We start from the raw sequence: 22263 nt of genomic DNA, 5'->3' as shown, positions 1-22263 counted from the left end.
TCCGTACATTTTCTGCTTTCCTATATAAAGGAAAATAGGATTTTATGTTTGAGTAAGTAGAATGTAAAGCACTATCCAGCAGGTCAGTTTAATGAGGGGCTGCTTTCTGTTGATGGGCAAGAATACACTTCTATTTGTTTTTCTTAGGTTTTTGTGATATTCTCTTACTGTGAGAAATGAGCACTGCCAAGAAAAGATGAAGACATGGCTTAGCTACCAAGAGGAAGTACAAAAGGCTGACAATCCAGGACAAATAAATACACTGCAAATGCAGAGCTGCTTTTTGGGCTGATTCGCCCAAGCTGTGTGACCGCTGGGGTGCTTAAAGGCAGGCTCGTGGTTTCCTTAAAAGGCACCCACACAGATTTCGTTTCCCTGCAACGCGCGCGCATGTCCCTACAGTATTTCTGGAAAGTCCCTGTCACGTGCCTGCCAGCAGCTGCCTGTGCAAAACATGGCGGTCAGATGTGCCGCCAGCCTGGGGAGCCTGAAGTTTTCCTAAGGCACAAGCCCGCGGATATTGAGGAAACGGTCAGGAAGCGTCATCCAGAAAACCATCTTAAACAGAGCTAGACTCAGAGTTGGCATATCTCTCCTCTCCCAAAATCACCAGATGCAATTGCAGGTGCTGATGGGCTAGCTGGCATCGCCTGGCACATGGCGCAGAGCTGGAACAAGATGGGGACCCAGCGCTGCTGTTGAGCTAACGGCAGCACACCAGGTATCTCCTCTTCTCCTCCTGCTGCCAGAAAGGCAGGTAATTACTGTATCCATTTTAGAAATGAAGAAACTAATGCATGCATAGGCAGAAGGGTAGAGTTTTAAGAATATGTGGGCGTCTGAGATGCAAATGTTTTGAGAAACATCATGTTGCACCTGATTTGCATTTGTAGGCATCTAAATACTTGTACCGATCTGACCCAGAGGGCTGCGTGCACGGCCGCAGGGGGCACGAGCAGCAGCACAGGGTGAGCTCCCTCACTCCCTTGCTGGGGGATCCCTTGCTCTTCATGGTGCCTGGGCCAGTCGCTCCCCTGTCTTTGGACCCGCTCCAGGGACAAGTGCTCCAGGGTTCCCCCAATTGGCAGCGATGCTGGGGTGGGATGGGATGGGATGGGATGGGATGGGATGGGATGGGATGGGATGGGATGGGACGGGACAGGATGGTGTTTCCCTCTTCATCCTGCAAGAGCAGCCTGCATTGGCAGCCTCGCTGATCCTCCCAGCTCCTCCTCCATGCTAGCTTTTCTATCTCAAATAGAAATCTATTTCAAAACTCAGCAGATTTATTTTGCTTCAGGAGTAGGAAACCTGTTGGTTTTCCCTGCCTGAATATTGCCCCTGCCCAGGCTGGATGCTGCATGTCACCTGCCAGGTGTCGTCGATGCTCCTGGGCAGGAGGCAGAGCCGATGCCCCACACTCGCCTCTCCCAGTCCCCACAGGACTTTGGACACTCCTCTTTATGATGATGACAGGGATGTTGAAAGCTATCACCCAAGTTGAACTGCAAAAGAGTGAGGGAGATTACCTCAGTGGAAAGATATAATTATCTGTAATAGACTCAGTAACTGTGCATGCAATCATTTCCTCCTTAGGACCTTGGTACACTTGAGAAGAGAAACTTCCTTGTTTCTGTGCAAAGAGTGTCATCATGATTTATCATTAACAAACCATCCTGTTCCTAACCTTCATTTTCCAGTTTTCAGTACACCTGTGGCATCACTTGCTCTAGAAAAACAGCCAGAGTCCAGGTCAGATTTTTTGAGGAGCTTTGAGGGACAATTTTGTTAGAGGTCAAGAAGTACTTTTTCAGCTGCAGCCAAAGGCTTTTCCTTTCTTTCTGAGTCCGACTGGTGGGTTTCCTAACTTTGTCATAGCTCTGAAGTCCACCTGCAGGCATCTGTTCGACTGTTTCTGTTGGAGCGTGGTCCTGCCGTTTTTCCAGAGGGCATCTAGACAGGCAGCTGGATCTGGCCCTCCCTTAGCAGTGCCCTTTCCATGTGCTTTCCCACTTTCTTTTTCCATATGAGCAAAGAAACAAAAGTCTTTGCTCCCAGTGCTGAGACTTAGATTTATCCTCACATGGCAGGAAATGTAAGGTTGCAAAATGTTGGGGTTTTTTCCAAAGTCTTTACCATAACGGTGATAAAAATATTCTAATTGTCTTCCCTGTGTGGCGTGACCTTTATTTGAATGAAGGTATCCTTTCACCCATGGCCACTTGCACTGGTCCACTTTTCAAGGTCCAACATGCAAGCCCTTTTTTCATGAGTAATACTAAGATGCTTTTTTTTAAAAATGAACAAACAAACAAAAAATCAACCAGAAAGAAAACCTGAAGAAAAAAATAATTTCCATTTTCCTTTTAAAAAAAAAAGTATGAAAACAAATACATGAGCAATATGATGGAAAAACACAGCCTTTGTGTGGGACAGGCTTCTGCAGCTGAAATGCCAAATTCCATATCAGTCTGAACTACTGCCAATCATCTGTTAACCAAAAATATTTGGTTATTTCCACAGCTGACTCCAGTTTTTTTACACCCCTCTTCTGCTACTGGCAGGGGACTAACAGCAGTAGGAGCCCAGGAGGAGGCAGGTTTGGGGAAAAGGCATGAATGTGACGGTAACAGTGTCACAGGTGTTTGAGAAATACTGTGCAGAAGAAGCAAGAGCAACTGGCACTGCTGCAAATGCCTGATTGCACGAGACTGGTAATGTGGGAGCCTCACACCAGCACAAGAGGTGAAATAAAAGGACTCCCTGGCGAAACTGGAAATTGTCAAAGAGGCTGATGTTCAACAGGGCAGTGGGATCGATGGGGGAGCTCTTGAGAAATGTGTTCTGCGACCTCTGACATTTCATCCCTTATCAGGTTTGAGTCAGTGTCTTTTGCAGCACAGTTATGCAGTGAGGCAAGGTGGTTTTGGTGATAATAAGTATTTTATTCTAGTGACTTCATTTTTGTGAATGTCTTGACTTGGACCTTTTGCTATTGCTAATACATGTGCTGAGAAACAACGCTGCGATGTTAAGAAGATGCCAATTAGAAAACCAGTGAGGTCATTTCACACCACTTTCCCAAGCTCTTTGCCTAGGCTTCTTCCTGTTGGGAAAGGATGCCCTGGCCACAGAGAAGGGGTGCTGCAGGTGCACATCTCTTCCTGGAGGTTTTTGGCACTGGCCCCTCGCTGTCTTAATCCTTTCATTCCTGTCACTGGTAGAGCTTCTGCACTGAGAGTAGAGGGTGCATGGCTGCTGCTCTTTCTCTCACCACCTCCCTCAGCAGCCCCTCCTTTCCCATAACTGTACTTGTCTTTCAGAAGCTTCCCCCCCCCCAATATTTATCTATATTTCCCTCTTGCCTTTCATGTCCATTGTTGCTTCTTGTCTTATTCTTTTTTGCTTTGTCTTGTTTGGAGCCTCTCTGCATGGACAGAGGGGCAGAGCTAGCATCTTCCCTCTTCCTTGCCTAGGGCACGGCTCACATCATACATTTCCTTCAGTTCCTGAATGAATTTACTGTCAGACGATAGCACAACTGGGTGAAAACCCACACTCCATGAGCAGTTATGTATAGCTCAGTATTGGACTCTCATAAATTTACTCGCTTTCAGGGTTTTCCTCAAAAAAGTTGATGATAGAGCAAGGGATACACTACTTGTGAGTGCTTGGGGTTGGAAGAAGTTGTAAACCCCTTCTCAGGAGAAAAGACAAGCACAGGCTGAAACACCCAAGCTGCAATCAGTAGCAGAACATCACTCCAGGAAGCATCATGCCTCTTCAACGGGTGTTGGCTTTCTAAGGCACCTCAAATACTCTGCCAGAGTAATTAGTAGTGATCTGAATCAGACATTGCTATGTACACGTCTGTCTACAATGGTGACATGTTTCATCATACATCTGCAGTCAACAGCAGTTTTAAGGTGGATACACTCCCTAGCCCACAGTAATTGCCTGCCCTGTGCTTGTTGTCACCCTGCGCGGGAGGTGTTTGTCCCAACTATCGGTCCTTCAGGTTCCTGCTCAGGGCAAAGCTTGGGTGCTTATGGTGAGCACCAGTCTCTGTTGCTGAGCACTCCCAAAGCTGAGATCACCCTTCATTTGTCTGCCTGGTATCTGCAGGAAGTTCTTGCTGTTCGCAGAAATTGCTTTGTACAGGTCCTCGCGTTGTCTCCATGTCGCTGTGGGAGTCCCAGGCTTGCTGGGTGCAGTGAATAAAAAGTGAAGGACAAAGCTGGGGGGAGATGTGCTTAGTTTAGCTGAGACAAGTCAGGCATTGTCTCTACCAAAGGAAAGAGCAGGTTTTGATTCCACTGTGTTTTTATTTGTTCTGAAGGAAAAAAATGAGTAGTTTATTGGGTGCAACACGGACATTTCACTCTCAGCCATTCTCAGTGGCTAAGTAAACACCTCCCAGTCAAACCCTTCAGTCTTGCAAAAGAAAACTGGAAAATAGGGAATATAGTGTTGCTCTTTCACCAAAAAACATTAATAACACGCAGCATGGACTCTGTCTTTTCTCTGACTACCCTGTAAAATGCCGCCTGTCGGTCTGTGGCGTAGGTGTAGCAACAGTCGGTCAGGTCTAGACACTGCCTCTTGCTCCGAGCGGCCAGGCTGAGGTCATGTCTCTGTTCATTTTATTTTATTAATTTGTTGTTTAATGCTTTGTTTTCACAAAAGGCTGTAATACGCGATGGAAGGAGGGGAAAAAAATTAACCACTGGAGTTTCACAGCTCTTTCCTTGCAGGAGCCCTTTCAGAAGCCAGGAAGGGGCCATGAGGTGCACGGGTGCCCCTTGCCCCTTTGCGGTGCCAGCTGGGGACTGTCCATGGGCCTCCTGAGGCCCATGGGAGCGTGTAGGTGGAGAGCACCCATGGGTGGATTGGTGGCCTGGGGCTACCCATCTGTGGAGGCAACAGGCAGCAGAGCTGGTGGGGAGCCAGAGGCCTTCGCCTCTCCCCTCACCTGGGGGGCAAAAGGGAAACGCCTCGGCAGGGAAGCACAAAATGGCGGCAGGGGAAAGGAAAGCGTGCGAGGCAAAAAGGCTTATGCATCCTCAGGGGCAGAGAAAGGTGCGAAAGGCGCAAAATTACATGCCTGTTTGTAGTATATTTATCCAAAGCAAATTGGGATATCAGAAAGAAGGACTAGACGCCCTTGTCTTCCAGAAGGGAGCTGGCATTTGATGGAGGCCCAGACAATCTCTTTTGAAACAGTACTAGTTTATGGGGGAAGTATGTGATTTGTGTTATTTTGGTGTCCCGTTCTCTGTTGCTTGTTCTCAGCAGGGACTGTGCTTGCCCACAGTGGTGGTAGATCAGATTTATTCACATACCTCCTGTCTTATGTTTCAGTTGCTTTGGCAGCTCTCTAACTCCTGGTCATGGTGGGACCACCACTGTGGATGGGACATGCAGAGAACATCCCAAGGAATTTCGCAGGCATAATGTCTCTCGGGACAGAGGATGGGGATTTCTGGGCACTGGGAAAAGGCAGTCAGAGGGAAGATGGTGAAGTCCCTTGTGTGAGCCAGGAAGGCTTCTGGCTCTGTCCAACCCCCGGGAGCCACGTTGGGGATGACAGGCTGGGGTTCCTGGCCACCAGCCGGCCAAGGCCTTGCCTTTTCACATCACGGAGCATCACTTGCGGGCAAGACTTCAGCGGGTGACCAGCTGATGGTCTCCTGCAGCCCCGTGGGCACCCAGCCCCGTACGGAGATGGGTGCCAACAGACAGCTGAGACACCCGCTTACCAGGCAGGAGGCACTGACCTGCCACAATGTCCTGAGCTGCAGCTTTCTTCAACAAAATCACAGGAAATCACTTTTCTCTACCAAGTATGGCCTCGTGAGCCCAGGGAGATGTGATGCTGGTAGGTGTGCTGCCCAGCTCCCAGCCTGCCTGCCCGCCAGGATGACTGCCACGGGGGTGATAACCCGCCTTGTCTCTCGAGGGTGGCTTGGATTACAGCCAAAGAAAAGATGTTTTTGTCTGCTCCATTAGTCTCCAGGCCCAACACTTGTATGTGACATGTTACCTGCTAGATACTCCCATATGACTCATGACCACAAAAATAATAAAAAAAGCTAATGGGGAAGCTGGCCTACAGGGTGTTGCTTGCTTGCTTTTATTGTCCAGGACTGGTGACTGCTGCTGAAGGCCGCCTACTGTATAATTACAGCCCAGCCTTAGCAGGTCTGCCAGCCTGTACGGCGCTGCTGAGTGGCGTATGTGCCTATTGCTTCCATGAACGTGGCTCCAGAGGATAATTACGTGCACAGGAGGAGGACAGGATAGACACGCGATTGGGAGGATAAGGAGAACCTGCTCCGTGCCACCATGGGATTACATGCGAGAGCCCGGTATTGTCTGAAGAGAGAACAGTCAAGATACCATCGGCTACTCCTGTTATTACACCCCAGAATTCATCAAGGGCAAGACAAAGAGCCAGTTAATTATTTATGACATATGCATAACAGGGGAAGGCAGGAACATGCAAAGGGCTATTTCATCATTTTTCAGCCCAGCGAGGCTGCTTGGTTCATATTAACCAGCTCTACTTCTTTTAAGTCTAATTTTGAAATTTGCCAACAAACTCTTCCCCTCTGGCATCGGTCAGGCCAGTGGTAAACTCAGATTTCTGCTCTGCTTGCTTAATTGGTACCTCCGAACCTGGGGTTTATTTTGCCTGCCTGCTTCAGCTTGTCTCAGGCCTTAATTGCGAGGTCTCTGGGGGAGGGCTCGTTATGTATAATGGGCTAACGTTTTTCAAATGGCACAGCTTTTCCCTTTGGAAGAAGCTGACTCATCAACGCGGAAACATTTTGCACAGTGGTCTTGACTTTGCTTAAATTTCCAGTTAAAAGAATGATCAAAGTGCCTCATTTTGATATGGCCAAAAACATTTCCTCGTTTCATGTTGCAGTGTGGTGCACCAGACCTACCTGGCAAGTCGGGGGCTGTGCCCAAGCGTGGGCACGGGCACTGCGGCCACTGTGGCAGCACAGCCCCATGTTGCATGTGACGCTGCGTGAAACCCCTCTACCTTCAGCAAGGCTGGGAGCTGATGGGAACAGTGCTGAGCTTCAGGCCAGTCTCCCCCACTTCTCAGAGGTCCATCTCAACCATGGCCTTCTCCAGGATACCCGTCATGTGGCCCTCAGGCACCCTTTCCATCATATGAAGAGTGTCCACAGGCTGGTGAAATGCTTGCCTGCATGTTTTCCTCTGCTTGGATGCAGCTCTTGCTTTGCCTTTGAGCATTTGCCAGCAAGACCAAAGAACCTTCATTCCAGTGAAGGAGTAGTGTGTCTGACTGTGGATTCCTTTCTCCACCAATTTATTTTTGTGCTCTTGACTGTACCCCCGTTTTAGACCCATTCCTCAAGAGCACTTTCATTGCAGTGTAACAGGAAGTTTTTAATGAGCACATTGTTGTTGGGATCCACGGAGCAGACTTTGTGCTGTTTCTGAAGAAAGTACATTTGGTAGAGATTATTTTTCTGGAATGGTTTAAGTAGGCACATGGAGAGGAAACTGAATGTGTCCCCACAGTGGTTTCCTTTCAGTATGAAGCTGCCAGAAGGGCTGGAGCCAAGGCCAGCCTGGCCCTAGCATCTGTGAGTGTTTCAGGAGGGGCTCATGGCTGAGCCAGTCAAAGAGGCTGACCTCTCCACTAGGAGGGATGGCGGCTTGCAAATGGTGCTCCTCGGTCCTCATTCCAGCGCAGCCACCCCTGCAGTCCTCCTTGAGCACCCAGGAAGGATGTCAGTGTGTCACCATTGGTTTTCTCCTCGTGCAGCGTGCTTTGTTTTTTGGTTTTTTAAGCAGTTCTGTCTATGGCCTTGTGGGCAGGTAAGGTGAGCGGCGTGCTGTGAGATGTGGAACTGAACATGATTTTAGACAGAGAGGCTAGGGTGGCAAATCACGCTATTAATGCAGCTGTAAGCATCAAACACTGCTAGCTTGCAGAAAGGAGCCAGCTCGTTCCCACCTATCTGTAGCTGCTGAGAAAACAGCTAGGGGAGAAAAAGTGAATTTTCAGTATGACAGACACCACGGCATGGAACTGGGCCAGGAGGTCTTCCCTCCCAGGTCAGCCTGAGCAGAGGTTATTGGGAACCAAATACTGCTGCATGTGTGAGGGCTTTTCACTCTTGTTCCTAGTGTCCATGTTGGACACGTCAGTTGGGAGTTCAAGTAAAAGGAACCAGAAGTGAAGGAGTAGGAGATACAACTACTCCTCATCCTTGGTGGCATCCTGTTTGTCTAAGGCCTGAAGAGATGGATAAAGCCTCCTGCATACCTGACGAGTGCTTAATTTGACAAAATTGGAACAGGAACCTGTATGTTTAAGGGACTCAAAAGCCAAAAACATGTCACCTGTTATTTCAGGAAGTCATGGGTTGAGCAGTTAACTTATACAAACTTTTTCCTCAGCAGGGGATTTTGGCAGGAAACCGTATTATTTAAAATTTGGTGACTTACCAGTGGTTTGCTTCGAAAGGATCTGTCCTGCCCTTAATTATGATCCTTAGATCCAGGACTTTTATTTTGTTTAGGTGAACAAGTGTTGTGAAATGCCTTTGTGAATCAAATCTAATCAAGTTGGTATTCTCCAGCTGGAGCCTGGAAACCTGCCCAGAGTGCATGGCAGGGGAGGACGGTGCGAGAGGCAAGGAGTGATGACAACCTGCCAGAGAAGAGATGAAAAAGGTGGAGCAGTGAACTGGCCCTAGCAGACAAGGAGATTTCCGCACGTTTCTTCTCTAAAACGCCTGAACTCCAGGACACACTGGGCGTGTGAGTTTACTCCAGCGAGCCCGAGGCAGTTTCAATTTATGCAACTGCTGTTTGCTCAGCAGATGAGAGGCCCAGCTCTCTCTGATCTCAGTGATGTTCAGAGAACAGACTTTTCTGTAGCTCTCTCCAGCATTCAGATGGGCATCTGCCCAATGCCAGGTGTGGATGTGTTTTGCGTTTTTCCAAGCCATGTTTTAGAAGGGGCTTGAAAATGAGCATCTGAGGATCCCGTAGAGACTTAAGAAGAAGAAACGATTAGTATTTAAAGGACAGAGCGAGCAGAAGGAAGGGACATATTCTGAGTTTTCATTCTGGACGTGTGACGGTGACTCACCTCCAGGGTTGGGGTGGTGCATACCAAGGGGTCTTGGGTGCAAGGATATGCAGCCCTGCCAGCCTCAGCACTCCGACAGGGATTGCTGGTACGGTTGCAGTAGCATCTGGAGGGAGGACTGTCCTCCAGGGTCTCAGTGCATCCCCAGGCCTTCCCCGAGTGATCTGCCAACAGCACATGAGCAGGCAGTGACACTTCTGGTCCTCTCTCCACAGCTAAAGACTTGCCCTCTAACCAGGTCACTTTGGGGGAATCCTGGGATCCGATCCCTGCAGAAGTTTGTGTCTGCAGTGCAGCTCCACAGCAGCATCATGTGCTGGCAGCATCTGCAAGCACTGGTGTGCTTGTTGGAGACACTGGCAGTCCTGGTGCGTTGCCCCTGTGGGGCAGGCTGGCCATACGGAGGGAGCCATGGCTGCAAATCGGCAATTCGGGATGTGCTGATGTATCTATTCGATACTGATCTGCACAGCTGGAGCAACTTGACATATGCTAATCTGAGAGGCAGAGAGGAGTCTCCTTGTCCTCCCATGTCTCCTCATGGGAGTCTGTGGCACTGGCAGTACAGTGCCGTCTGGCACCAGCACTTACCACATGCTTATTAATGGTAAAATTAGGAGGAAGGTACCCAGCATGTCAGCTGTCCCAGGCACCGCCAGGCTCACAGCCTTCAGGAAATGCTGCGGTTTGCAAAGTTAAGTGAGAAGACTGCTTCAGTTCACCCCTCTTTCACAGCAGACAAACAAATGGGTGCGTCCTCTGGGTGAGCATCATATCCACACGCCGTGTTGACGTGCCGTGCTGCGCAGGGGTCTCAGGTCTTTTGGGGAAGGCGAGGAGCCGGAGTCCTGCAGCACATGAGGCTGGAGGAGTACCATTGCTCTTCAGTATTGAATCCAAAGAGCCCGACGTGACCCAGAGCAGAATGTAGGCCAGCCTCGCGTCAGGCCCGAAATACACACCTGCCTTTTGAAAACAATCAGCAAGTTTGATTACAGTGCAGCGTGGCAGCCTGAACGGGGAGACAAACAGTATGACTGGTATTTATCATCGGGACTGTAATTATGCCTGCAGGTCCCATGCTGCCTGGGCCCCAGTGTGGTAAGGGTTGTACGAGACATGATAAAAGATCATCCCTGGCCTGAAGAAATTAGAATCTCATTTAAAACATCCCAGGAGGGCGAGCCAAATGGGGATGGTGTAAGGGATTGAGGTTGGGAAAAAGCGGGGTGAGTTTGACTACAGATAAGGCTGCTTCCTGGAGGCTCCAGCTGAGCCGGGAGGGTTTGCTGGCACCTTTGCCGTGCCATGTAGGCCTGCTCGTGGAAACGGGCACGCGGGATGTGGAGGCAAGACACGGTGGCGTTAGAGGCTTTGACTCAAGGAGGAGGGAGGTGGGCTGCAGCTATATGTGTGTGCGCGCATCTATATATTCAGAAGGGGAGTAAGGAGAAGGCTCCTTTTCTCAAGGCTGGTGGAGGATGAGGGCACACCGACTACTCCGCAAATAGCCGAGACCACCGTCCCCGGCAGAGCAGGCGCTCCCGCTCGGCGTGTGCCCCCGGCGCTCACCGGGGCCCGCAGCACAGCCCCTGCCGGCGCCCCGGGGGCGGGAGGCGACCGCCGGGTGCCGCGGGGCCGGTGCCGGTGCCCGCCGCGCGGTGTCACTGCCGGCCAGGCGGCCGCCGCAGCGGGGCGGAGGTGCGGGGAGGGGTGCGGGCTTGCAGCCCCGGGCGGGGGGGTAGCCGGCAGAACCTCTTCTCTCCTCCGCCTCGTCCCCCCTGCAAATCCCGCGGGCGGGGGGATGCTCCGGCACAGCTCCCGGGAAGGGGCACCCCGAGGCGTTGAACACCAGGGAGCACGGCAGGCGCCCCGCACCCTTCCCGTGCCGCCCCGCCGGGCTGGAGCGAGCAGAAGTGATGGGCGAAGCCGGGAACAAACCCCTGTCCACGCCGGGGGCTGGCAGGCGGGAGAAGCCCGCATCGATACTGCTCGGTGTGGGGCCCAGGCTCGCTGCGCAGCCCGAGGAGAGCAGCCAGAAGTGACTAATCCGAGCTTGGGGCAAAGCTGGGCTGAGTGCAAATGATTGCTCTTTGATTTATTAGTAGTATTATTGATTTTCACTTCTGTCTCAGCGCGGGCTTCAGAGCAGCTTCCAGCTGGCCGGCCTCCAGCTGCTACAAAGGCACCTACAGCTGCTGCCGCCTCACCTGCCTGCTGCACCTTTCCAATGCAGGAGGCGCTGGAAGGCTCAGGCCTCACGTTTCTCTTGGTGAAGACACATCTGGCATTCCTCGGGTTGCCTGCTGGTAATTATTCACACCAGATACGGTAAAAAAAAATTAAAACAAAAAAATCACAACTTTCTGGTTACAAATGGGGCTTTTACACTACCAGAAAGGAGTCCAGGGCAGTTAGTGCTATCTTGGCATATGTTGGATCCTCTTCTTTGGGCAGGGGGAGACTGAATTCTGCAGCCCCCAGGCTGGACACACTTTGCCCTGTGTTTTACTTTCAAAAACAGTCTTCTGCAGGCTGCAGATTTGGCGAGCTCTGTTTGGGAATAGCCACAGGGAGAAGGGAGGTCCCTCAGTTCCCCGGCAATCTCCGTGAGCGTGGTATTAACCCGTTCACCAAGGAGAGCCAACTTTCCCCTTCCTGCCAGAAGCCTGTTCAGCAGGGTTGCTGCAGATGAGTCCTTCCTCCTAACAAGCAGACATATCTGAGCCAGTAACCTTGCTCTCACGATGCACAAAGGGCAGCATTTAACCATGCTACATTTTCAAGCAATCTTAACTTCATTCTCCTTTGAGCACATTTTAATAGCTTTCTCTGCTTCCTCTGGCTTCAGAATTTGCTTTGATAATTAAAAAGCCTGAAATTTCATATGTTTCTTTATGATGCCTGAAATTTCCTGCAGAAATCTGTTTTCTCCTCCAGTTTGAACAAGTTACCAGATCTAATACGAGGTGACAGGCAAGAATTTCATACAGCGAGGCAAACACTGAACAACAGTGTCTCAGCAGGCTCCTGCCCTCCGATACAACTCACTCACTAGGGTAGGTTTGGAAGGAAAAGCCCAGTATTTCCTGGGCATACTTAATCTCCAGCACCCCTGTATTGTTTGTATTTCTGTGCACAAGTATTTTGGCATATGCATTCAAATCACTTTGCAAGCAGTAGATCACCGTTTTTGGGGGGCCGGCAGGTAATCAACCTGCAACTTTGTGTTTGCTTTGGGTGCTGGTGTGGCCAACAGTCCCCTGGGCAAGGCAGGGAGCAAAACACATGAGCAGCAAACCTCCTTCCTTCCCTAAGCTTCCTAGGGGTTTACTCCATTCACTGGTCTTTTGCCTTTTAGGGGTGTTCCTCATTTTAAAGGGCTCCCACCCCAGATATAGGTATGTCTCAGTGCGAGTGATATGAGCTGCAGCAGTACGGGCTGCACTCATCGCTTCTCTGCAAGGTCTCATAGTTTGTTGTTCTCCCCAAGTGCCACCACAGAATTACAGAATTTTGTGACAGCCTTCCTTTTGGGTTAAAAAAAAAATAAAAATCAATTCTAGCACTCATCTTCCTAGAAAGAAGCTTCACAACATAACTGGAGCACACCCAAGAGGCTGAAAATCAGAAGAGAAATTAAAATATCCTGCATTCGATTTTATGTTAAAGCTGGCAATTTTGAAAGCGCGTTTTATGTGCAGGGGTGGGGAATGAGTGGATTTTGATTCACTCCTGGATTTTGGAGTTGGAAATAACTGTCTCAGTGCAGGTGGAAGTATTTGCTTCTGCCACATGTCTAATGCAGAACTGGCCTCTGCCTAAAACTATCGAGTAAACGATGTCTGCTGAGACTTGCAGGACCCCTCTCATCTGAATTAGTTTTAGAGACATCTGGGCCCAGAGATGCAAGCTGGCACTATCCCGGTTGTGCATTATGCCACCAAACCATCTCACGCAAAGGTCCCTTCCCACCGGTGGGTATTAACAAAGCACCACTTGTTTCGGTGGTTGCTGGTGTCTTTCTTCACTCCCTCCTCTTCACCAGCTGTCGGTTTGCTAGATGATTCTGAATGTGGCAGGTGGATACAATTTCCTTTCGTGACCGTTGCAGCAGCTCACACCAGATCCCACTTACTGGCCTTTTGGGAGGTGCAGAATTAGGTGCTGGTGGGTAAAGTCCTGTGGAGCAGCAGTGACTTTGAGGGGGTTGAGGATCTGCCTTCCAGGGCACAGCTTATGGATGCTTGAGGCTAGTGCCAGACCTCCAGCACTCAGGAGACTTCATGTGGCCTCTGGTGAGGGTGATGTCTCTGTCATCAGCCAGCTTGGGCCTGAGCAGCACTGCCCTGAGCACGGGACTGTCTGACCCCAAGAGGAAGGCTGACCTGGGCAGGAAGAAACTTTCTGGAGACAAGCACCTGGCAGGGCTCCTCCTGCCTGGAGGAAGGCAGTGAGCAATTCATGAACGGTAGGTTGCTGTGGCATGAAAGGAGTAACACAGCATCCAGACAAAACATAAGCTATGCAGTCATTTTAGCTGTGTTAATGCATATGGTCGTGCTTACTTGAGGTATTTAAGAGATGAACAAATTCCTGCACTCCCAGAGATAAATTAAATGATGCTGTGTACAATAAATGTTGTATAACAAGCTTATTAAAGGCTGGAGAAGGCTTGGGCTGCTATGAACAAAGATGTGGGCAGAGATGTGGATTGATTTGAATGCATCTACATGATATTTTTGTGTATGGGGATATTTTAAACCAGCTTTATAATTGGCAAAGTTGCCCTAAGTTGAAAAAAAAGTCAGACTGGATACAAGGAAACATTTTTTTCCCTGTGAGGGCAGTTGAACCCTGGAGCAGGTTGCCCAGAGAAGCTGTGCAGTCTGCATCCTCGGAAGTTTTCAAGATTTAGCTGTATAAAGCCCTGAGCAACCTGGTCTGGCCTCATCGCTGACCCTGCTGTGAGCAGGAGGTTGGGCTGAGACCTCCTGAGGTCCCTTCCAGCCTGAATTATCCCTGATCCTGTCTCCATTCCTGGAAGGATTGGGCTTTGCCATACAGTCGCAGCTCAAATGGTCTCTGTGTGCACACCCACACAGAAACGAGCTCACCCCTTCCCTCCCCCTCCTCCCCGAGCAGCTGGTATTTTGCTGGTGGGTGATGTCATCCCATTTGCTTACTTAAGAGAGGCATCATTAGGGAGTAAGTAATTTATGTAATGCTGCTGCTAGTGCAAATTAAGGTAGAGCTGGGTTAAGCAGGCCCAGGGCAATGAGGGCACGCTCTGCGTGGTGGGCTGCAGAGAAAATTGCTGCAGGAGGCTAGCAGGGCGGATTACAGGAGATCAGAGGATCAAGGAATGCTGGGTTTGCTTCCTATTCCCCATGCTCTGCGCGGCAGAGCAGTGATGGGAGATGGTTTTTAGTCTGTTGCTGTAAGAGAGCTCGGTAAAGGTGTGTTCCCTGGCAGTGCCCTTTACCCAAAAAGACCTGCCTCTGGAGATCAAATGCAGGCTCAGCTTTTTAAAAAAAAATAGCTTAAAAATTGGTCACTGTTGTAAGACCACTTTTTCTCTCTGCCTGTGTGGATTTCTGCCTTGTAAGGCTGTACCAAACCCCAGAGCTACCGAGGTGCTGTAGCAGCTAAGGAGCAGGGGGATGTATGGACCTCACAGCAACAGCAGAAGGTGCCCTGCAGACAAGAGGGAAAACTTTATAGGCAAAACTCAGGGGAAGAGAGGGAAGGAGCTGCTTGGAGGTTGTTTGAGCAGTAAATGCACCCTGGTGGTTTCTTCTCCCCCACCTGTGTGCTATTACTGCTTATGCTCCAGTGGCACTTAGAAATGACGGCGCTGTTGTGGAGCAGAAATGGTGCACAACAGAGTCTTTGCCACCAAGGATGTGTCTCAGACTAAACAGAAAAGATGGATAAAGGAAAGACAGCAGCTAGAGAGGGCTGGCCAGGGGACACGGCACCCTAAAGCACCTGTCTCCTGACTGTGCCATACACCTCACCTTCAGAGATGTGTGTCAGACTCTGGTTTCTCCTGAACTCTGAGGGAATTTGAGTGTAGAGGGCTTATACCTGTCACAGCTGAGGTCAGAGTCTGACCCCCCCACCTCATGTAATTTAGCAGATGGTGTTCCTGAGCAGCTTAGCCTACACAACACCGGTTTGCCCATGTTGCTAATAAAGGTCTGGTTTGGATTAGCACACAGGGCTAGGTGATCAGGAAGGAAAAGGCAAACATACAGCCCTTCAGTAGGCAGGATAATAATCATTACTCGCTGGCTCACTAACAAGGATCTTGCCACTGTAAAAGAATAGGTGTTATTGAACAACATCCTAAAAACGCCATTCTATGTAAGGAGGGAGACCAGACCCATGGAAGAGAGGAAAAGAAAGCAGAACTGGTGAACCACATAAACATTATTGATTTTCAGAGTTTTAAAATGTTATTAGGAAAGCTGTCAGTGTATCTTAGGTGACTGGAGAAAGGCAGGTGGACAGCTTCTACCGGGGTTCAGGGCAGCACAGTCTGTTCTGCTGATCTGAGACCCCCTGGTGGGAAACTGGCAGCTGTGAGCACTGAGTGAGTGTCGGCTGAAGGCCTGGAAAGCCACCAGTGCCAGCTACAAGTCAGAGGAGCACTGCTGGGCACGCAGCTGGGGTGCAGGGTGGAGGGTACTCCAAGATGGATGCGATATGCTGGTCCCTTCTGCCAAAGCAGCAAGTGCCGTGGGAGCTAAGCTGCAAGCCCTGCAAAGAGGAATTACAGTAGTCAAGCCTGTGTCATGAGTGCATGTATTTCTGCTGAGAGACCCTGATGGGATCTAATGAAGGGATAACGGGAGAGGAATACCTTTGAACCACGTGAGCTCTCGGGCTTTCCCAGAAAAGGAGGTGCTAAAAGAACTGTGGAGGCTTGCCTTCTGCATCCACCTCCACCCTACCCCTGCCAAGAGGCAGTTGGAGAGGAAAGAGGGGATTTTCATCCTGCCGGTATCTGCCAAGCACTACATCTTTGCTATAATTTGGGCTAAGGACAAAGGATCCCTGGTTCACCTGGGAGATTCCTGTTCCCAGTGTAAATCACAGTGCAAGAGATACTCAGCTGGTTATTAACCTAACCTTACACCCTTCCCTCAGCCTAATGTGGGCACGACCCCTACTAGCAGTTTTGTTTGTGCATTTAATCACAAGTTCATTTACCGCTGGTGACTGATGCTGGCACCTGAGCCTTCTGGGTGAGATTCCAAAGAAAGTGCGAGCGCACCTCTGTCCCTCAAGCTGGAGCCCACTGAGGTTGAGATGTAGTTGCTCAGCTACCCTCTGTGGAGAGGATGGGCTTGGGATCTGGAAAGAATCCACCTTCTTGCACTTGTCCTGGCTGATGAATGCCGTCCACGCCTCCTCCCTAGGGCAGCCTGCCTGATTTGGGAATCCATCCCTGGGCGCTGTCCTTGGGGCCGTCTGGCTGGGAGAGCTGCTCTCTCCTTGGCTTGGTTTCTGTACATTTTTGGGCATCCTAAAGGACTCCACGCCAGTGTGTTCAGCCAGTCTGAGAGTGACTGAAATTGCATGGAGTTTAAAAGTAAAATTATTTGTTACTACACAAACTAACTAAATGCACACTTATTGTGCTATGTATTGTTTTTAAGCAAAGCTATTCTTATAATCACATTCATTGACAATTAAAAGTTTATATATGGAAATCTAGCTAAAGAAATGAATGTTGCTGCTTGATTATAATGACAAATTCCACAAAGAAAGAAAAAAATAGTAGTTCTCTTTGTTCTGCCTTTCTTACCTGAAGTAAGAACCCGGTTAAATCAGTTAACCATTATCCTACACTTCAGAATAATGCTGCTAAAAATGAAACATAAAATTAGCCTGTCATTTTTCTGTCGCTCACTTGAGATGCAAGCTGTCCTTCTGCAAAGCTTTTAATTTCCATTAAAGTACCTTGTGGCAGATGCGTGGAATTTCAGCATCAGCAGCGATCGACCCCAAATTGGTCCAGCCCTCGCCTCCTTCAAGCATGCCCTGCCTGGCCAGGGCTGTCCTGCTCACTGCTCGCTCAGAGGGGAAATTTTGCTTCTCCTCCCTGCAAAGACCATCTTGTAGTAAATCCAGCCAGGAGCACAGGCCCACTTTCCTGCCTGCATGCCCGAACCATGCTCCATGGGATGTCCAGCCCTTCCCTGCTGTGCCAGGGAGGCTCACGGTTACTCCATGACTGGCATGGACAAATGGGGCTGGCAGCCTGCCCCAGCACAGCCCCCCGCATCGTGCAGAGAGCTGAGGTGGCTGTGTGGCTGCACTGCTGCGTGCTGGTGTTGGGAAAAGGGGCAGCTAGGAGGGTTATTCTGGGAGCTTTTTGAGGCCAGTGGGAACCTGATGTGATCCTCAGGAGCAAGCCAGGGGAGGAGTCCAGATGTGAGCAAGGGCAATCTCCTCTCCTTCATGGCAAGTCTCCGGTGCTGGGATGAAGCTGGACTTGGCTCAGATGGCACAAAGACCAGCCCTGGCGAGAGCCCAAGCATCTGCACAAGAGAGCCAGAATGAGAAAGACAGGTGGGTCGATGGTCTCGGCACATGCCGTAAGGAACCATCTTACTCTGGCGAAAGTGAGAGGTGCAGGTCAGCTCTATGGCAGCACCATCCCACTAATGTCAGCGAGGGTCCCTCTGGAGACACAGTGCTGGGATTTCTGTCGCAGGCAGAGAGTCCTGTCAGTTTTTGCAGCACATCATAGGTTACAAGTGTGACTTTTCTAATGGATGGGAGACAGTGCTATTCGGGTAGTGATACAAATTCTCATTTGGTTTGGCTATTTTGGTGCTGGAGGAAATTTTTTCTCTACTGGATCATGAAGAGGCCCACACTGCCCCCATCTGTTTGAATAGTGATTGTCTTTGATCGATTGGCCAGGCAAACTGGCCAAACTCCCTCTGAGATTCTGTTCCTTTGGTGGTTTGCTTGTCCTGAGCTTCTCAGTTTTATCTTTGAGCCATCAGGATCAAACGGAGAATCTTTAAAAGCCTGAGGAGAGTCTAGAAGTGAATTTGTTTCTAGTTTTAGCTGGAGGACTCCATTCGCTAGTGCACAGCGGATGCACAAGCCCTGCCCAAAGCCAGCTGAAGCACTTCGCCTGATGCAAATTCTCAGTCTCTCAGTTTTATTTCTTCCATCCACAGGCCGCCACTCTGATTTTTCAGACAGTCCCTCTGCTTAATGCTAATTTTAGGATTTCACCAGTAGTTTCTAGACCTAGCTTGGCCTTGCTTTTCCTCCCCAGGTTGAAATGTCTATACATCACATCACTAGGGCCAAAAAATGTGTGTCAGTTGAAACCAGTTTTAGCCATGGTGCAGTCTCCAAGCAGTCCTTGTGTGAAAGTTTTCATGCCAGGTCGAAGCAGGCATCATCCAGTATTAATAGTGGTGACCGTCCCTAAGGACAGCCCTAAGGCAAAGCCAATCAGCATTTGCCATCCTATCAACTCCTTCCAGAGCAGTGCTTGAGGACATGACATTAGTAACCTGGTACAGACATGTTCAGTCACAGGTGGTGCCTGGCGATGAAATCTGAGCTAAGTTGTTTCTAGCAGTTCAGGTTAAATAGCTGGTTACAGGCTCAAAGGTAACTGTGAACCAGGGTTTTTACCGGTGGGGGAAGGAGGCTGTGGGAGGAAGGGACGTCTTGGTGCTTACACCTGCCACATTCAGAATGAGCAGCAGAAATTTTAAAACAGCTAATAGCCTGTCCATGATGCAGGGGGTGCGTGAGCTTGCAGTAAAACTGCCCCGCTTCTAGCAATGCGCTCTCTATTCCTGTTCATTTAAAAGCTGTTGTGTGCCTGTGGTGCTGCTGAGAGGGAGTGCTGGCCAGGGCCAAATTATTCCTCCAGCTCTACACAGTAGCTCACTTTTGACCTGTAATATTTGGTGGGCTTTTTTTTTCAGCAGAAACTGTCAATCAGGTTAAGCAACGTGGAGGACATATGCTACTGATAGGCAGATCATCAGGATTTGGGACTGGTTTGCTTATTGTCACCTCTAACCTGAGTTACATCAGGAAAGGCTGCTCACTCCTGGGCCTGCCTAGTTCCTACCTAGGAAGAGATGTCGGCACTCCTGGCAGCTCACCTCTGCTTGCAGAGATCAGCCCATGCTTGATCCCAAACTCCCTTGGAGTGCAGGGAGCTCAGCTCGTCTTTGGTTTGATACCTATTTTCCTTTCAAAGGTGGTGGTGACTGCAGTTGAAAGGCATCGGTTTCTAAAATAATCCCCCTCCTTGAAAATATAGTTTTTAACTTTCTCAGAGAGCCTTGAAACTTCTGCTAGAAGCACAGGAAGCAAAAGCAGTGATGTTAGGAATGAATGAATGAAACATGCCTCATCCACCACTGAAGTTCATCTGTGCTCAGAGCTGCCACGCCTGGGACTCCCTGGCCAGCCCATCGCAAGCCTTTTGGGTGAGCAGTGACTCATCCCCCTCATTCTGCTTTTTACACCTCCACACATCTGCCTGTGTTTTTAGAGTTGCACTCCAGTGAGAATAACAGTTTGTTTACTCAGTGAAGGCAACATTGCCTCAAAAAGCTCTGGATGGTCCTGCTATTGGTGAATGGCATCGGCATTTTCCTAAGTTATGTGAAACTGTTTTGATATGCTGTCAGAAATATTATAAAGAAATAAATGGAGGGGTTTTTTCAGTAATTGTGGTTTGACACAGGAGGAGCTGGAATTTTCACTCCTGTGACTTGCAGGTTGCTGAGGCCCTCTTTGACCAGCTTGTACTCCATCCTGTTACTCTGCAGCAGCAGGACCTGGGGTAGTATGTGACCACCTTCCCCAGAAAAACATTTGGGAGGTGAGGCTTTGTGTTCGCAGAACCCAGAAAGACTGAGGTGCCAGAGGAAAAGGACATTTCCTTTGCATTTCCCTGGGACCGTGATCGTGACTTCCACATGACGGCTCACTCCCAAAGGCCAGGGAGATACCAGACAGCTTTGCATTAACTCATGTGCCGGAGAGACTAGGGCTCACCTGCCAGCTTGGTCCGACGGGGATCCTTGCAGGAGGGATGCAGGTAACTCCCAGCGTGTCAGTGGTCTCCTCACAGATGCTGGTGAGTTGCTGCTGGGCTGTCCTGTCCTCCAGGCAGCAGATGCAGCTGTGCACAGGAGCTGCTTTCCACACAGACAGGTTCATTAGACCAAGCCGAGCTTTTAATATGAAGCAGGGCAGCGGCGCTGGCTCCAGTGGAGTTTCAGCTATCTGTAGCAGAGATGAGGTCTCCTTTCAGGCCCAGTGCCTGGTGTAACTTCCTTGCAGCCAGTGTGCAGAGTGAAAGGAGGGCTTGGGTTTCCACAACTATTTTTCTGAAGTGACCCACACACTCGGGGCAATGCCTGAGTAGATGCCTAATCTGAAACCTGCTAGTAAAACAAGAGCACTGGTTTTTTAACTTTAAAGATATTGGACCATCTTATAGTTGAGCATCTTTTACTTCAGAGTCAGTAGCTTCCTCTTTTTAAATTTCCTCATTGCACGCTTATTAAAACCAGACTTCTGTGACCCTTACATTTTTTCCCCTTCAAGATGACTGCTAAATACGTATTTAAAAACCCCAGGTGTGTGTCTGCAGATTTGTGCGTGGCAGGGCAAGTGGGAGTGACAGCTAGTAATAGAGGACAACAGGAGCTCTTGATTTCCTGCTCTTTCTATTGCTTTCAGATACCTCTAAAACAAGGTGCTCCACAGCCACACAGTGCAATCTGCAGCGATGAGACTGCACTCTATCTTTGTCATTTCGATTTCTTTCTTTTTCTGCTGACCTGAAAGACTAATCCCTGCCTCTGTGCCTTGCTGTCATTCAGTTCCTGCAGCACAACTCCTGACTCCTGTAGTACCCAAAATACAGTTTACTAGTGACATGAGGTCTTATTCCTCAGCCCAAAGCCTAACCAAGAGGGCAGCTTAATGTACGTAATCAGCTCCCAAAATTGTTGTGCATGGAATGTTTATGCATCTTCTCCCTTTCCTAGACATGTCCATCATTAAATCACCCCGAAACATGCTAAGAGTGCACGCATACATGTTCATCCTATTACAGAAGAATCACTCGTTACAGATTCCAGGAATCCACATTTCTCAGGCACAAGGTAAGCAACATGCTGGGTGCCAGCTGCGCACGGACTGTCATCCCTCACATCGCACATCACTTGCTATGCACTGGTTGACCTCTGCTAAAACGTTATCCCAGCAGTCATGCCACATTTGGCTGTGTAAGGAGTGCCAGTGCCCTCAGCCGAGCCGAAGACCATAGCATTGCATCTGTTAAGCGCAGGCTCAGAGAAGTGGCCAGATCCTTGGCTGCCATAAATTGTTAGAGTTGTGCTAACCTCAGAGGAGCTACCTGAATTTGCAGCGCATAATCACCATTTAGGAATCTGGGCCAGATAATGAGACAGATGGTCTTAATCCTCTTCTTATTGGATAATTGTGCATATCACAAGTCAGACTTATTGGACTGTTATGAGGATTCAGCAGAGACCTCAAGGACTAAGTGTCAGTGGAAATTGAATGATTGCTGCCTCTGCAGCTGGTCCCTCCCAGCCAGGTTGGAGCAGATGGCAGGCGAGAAGCTCTCCGTATGGTACCTGTTCGGTCACTGAAAAGACCGGTTCTCAGGACAGTTACAGCTTCCATAAAGAATAAATAAACCACTCACTGAGCTAAATAATAGCTCCAATAGCCAGGAAACACCTTAAAGAATAAATGTGCAGGTAAATTCTGTCACAGAGCCATCTGGATCGGGATGCTGAAACCCCTGTGAGAGTTGACCGATGTGTTTCTGATGAAAACAGCATTCCTTACTGGTGTTATGATTTCATTACAGTTGGTATCATAACTCAAAAATGCATTTATCTGTCTTTGTCAAGCACCAGTATGGCATGACAGGAAAAAAAAAAAGAAATGCTGTTGTATAAGCTCAGTGAACACTTCAGCTTACCACAACTCAATCTTTCTTTCTTCTTTCCCTTGTGCTACTGCCTCAGCCATTTTTGAGCGCTGGCCCTGCTACTTTATAAAGTGCCATAGTG

General features: G+C 49.3%; 1 protein-coding gene across 2 annotated transcripts in view; it reads left to right on the top strand.

Annotated features, from left to right (window-relative positions):
* Positions 1-448: 448 nt before the first annotated feature.
* RD3 (RD3 regulator of GUCY2D) overlaps positions 449-22263 on the top strand; it is a 56088-nt gene continuing 34273 nt past the window's right edge. The window contains exons 1-2 of one of the 2 annotated variants that reach the window (XM_076334518.1): positions 449-531; positions 614-757. The gene's annotated coding sequence lies outside the window, so the exon portion shown is untranslated. Of the gene's footprint in view, positions 758-22263 lie in introns of both variants that reach the window. The other variant, XM_076334516.1, reaches the window with a different exon arrangement.

Source organism: Aptenodytes patagonicus, chromosome 3 (assembly GCF_965638725.1).
Source record: "Aptenodytes patagonicus chromosome 3, bAptPat1.pri.cur, whole genome shotgun sequence".
NCBI classification, from domain to species: domain Eukaryota; kingdom Metazoa; phylum Chordata; class Aves; order Sphenisciformes; family Spheniscidae; genus Aptenodytes; species Aptenodytes patagonicus.
The sequence above is the reverse complement of the archived record's forward strand: the minus strand, read 5'-3'. Positions and strand labels throughout refer to the sequence as shown.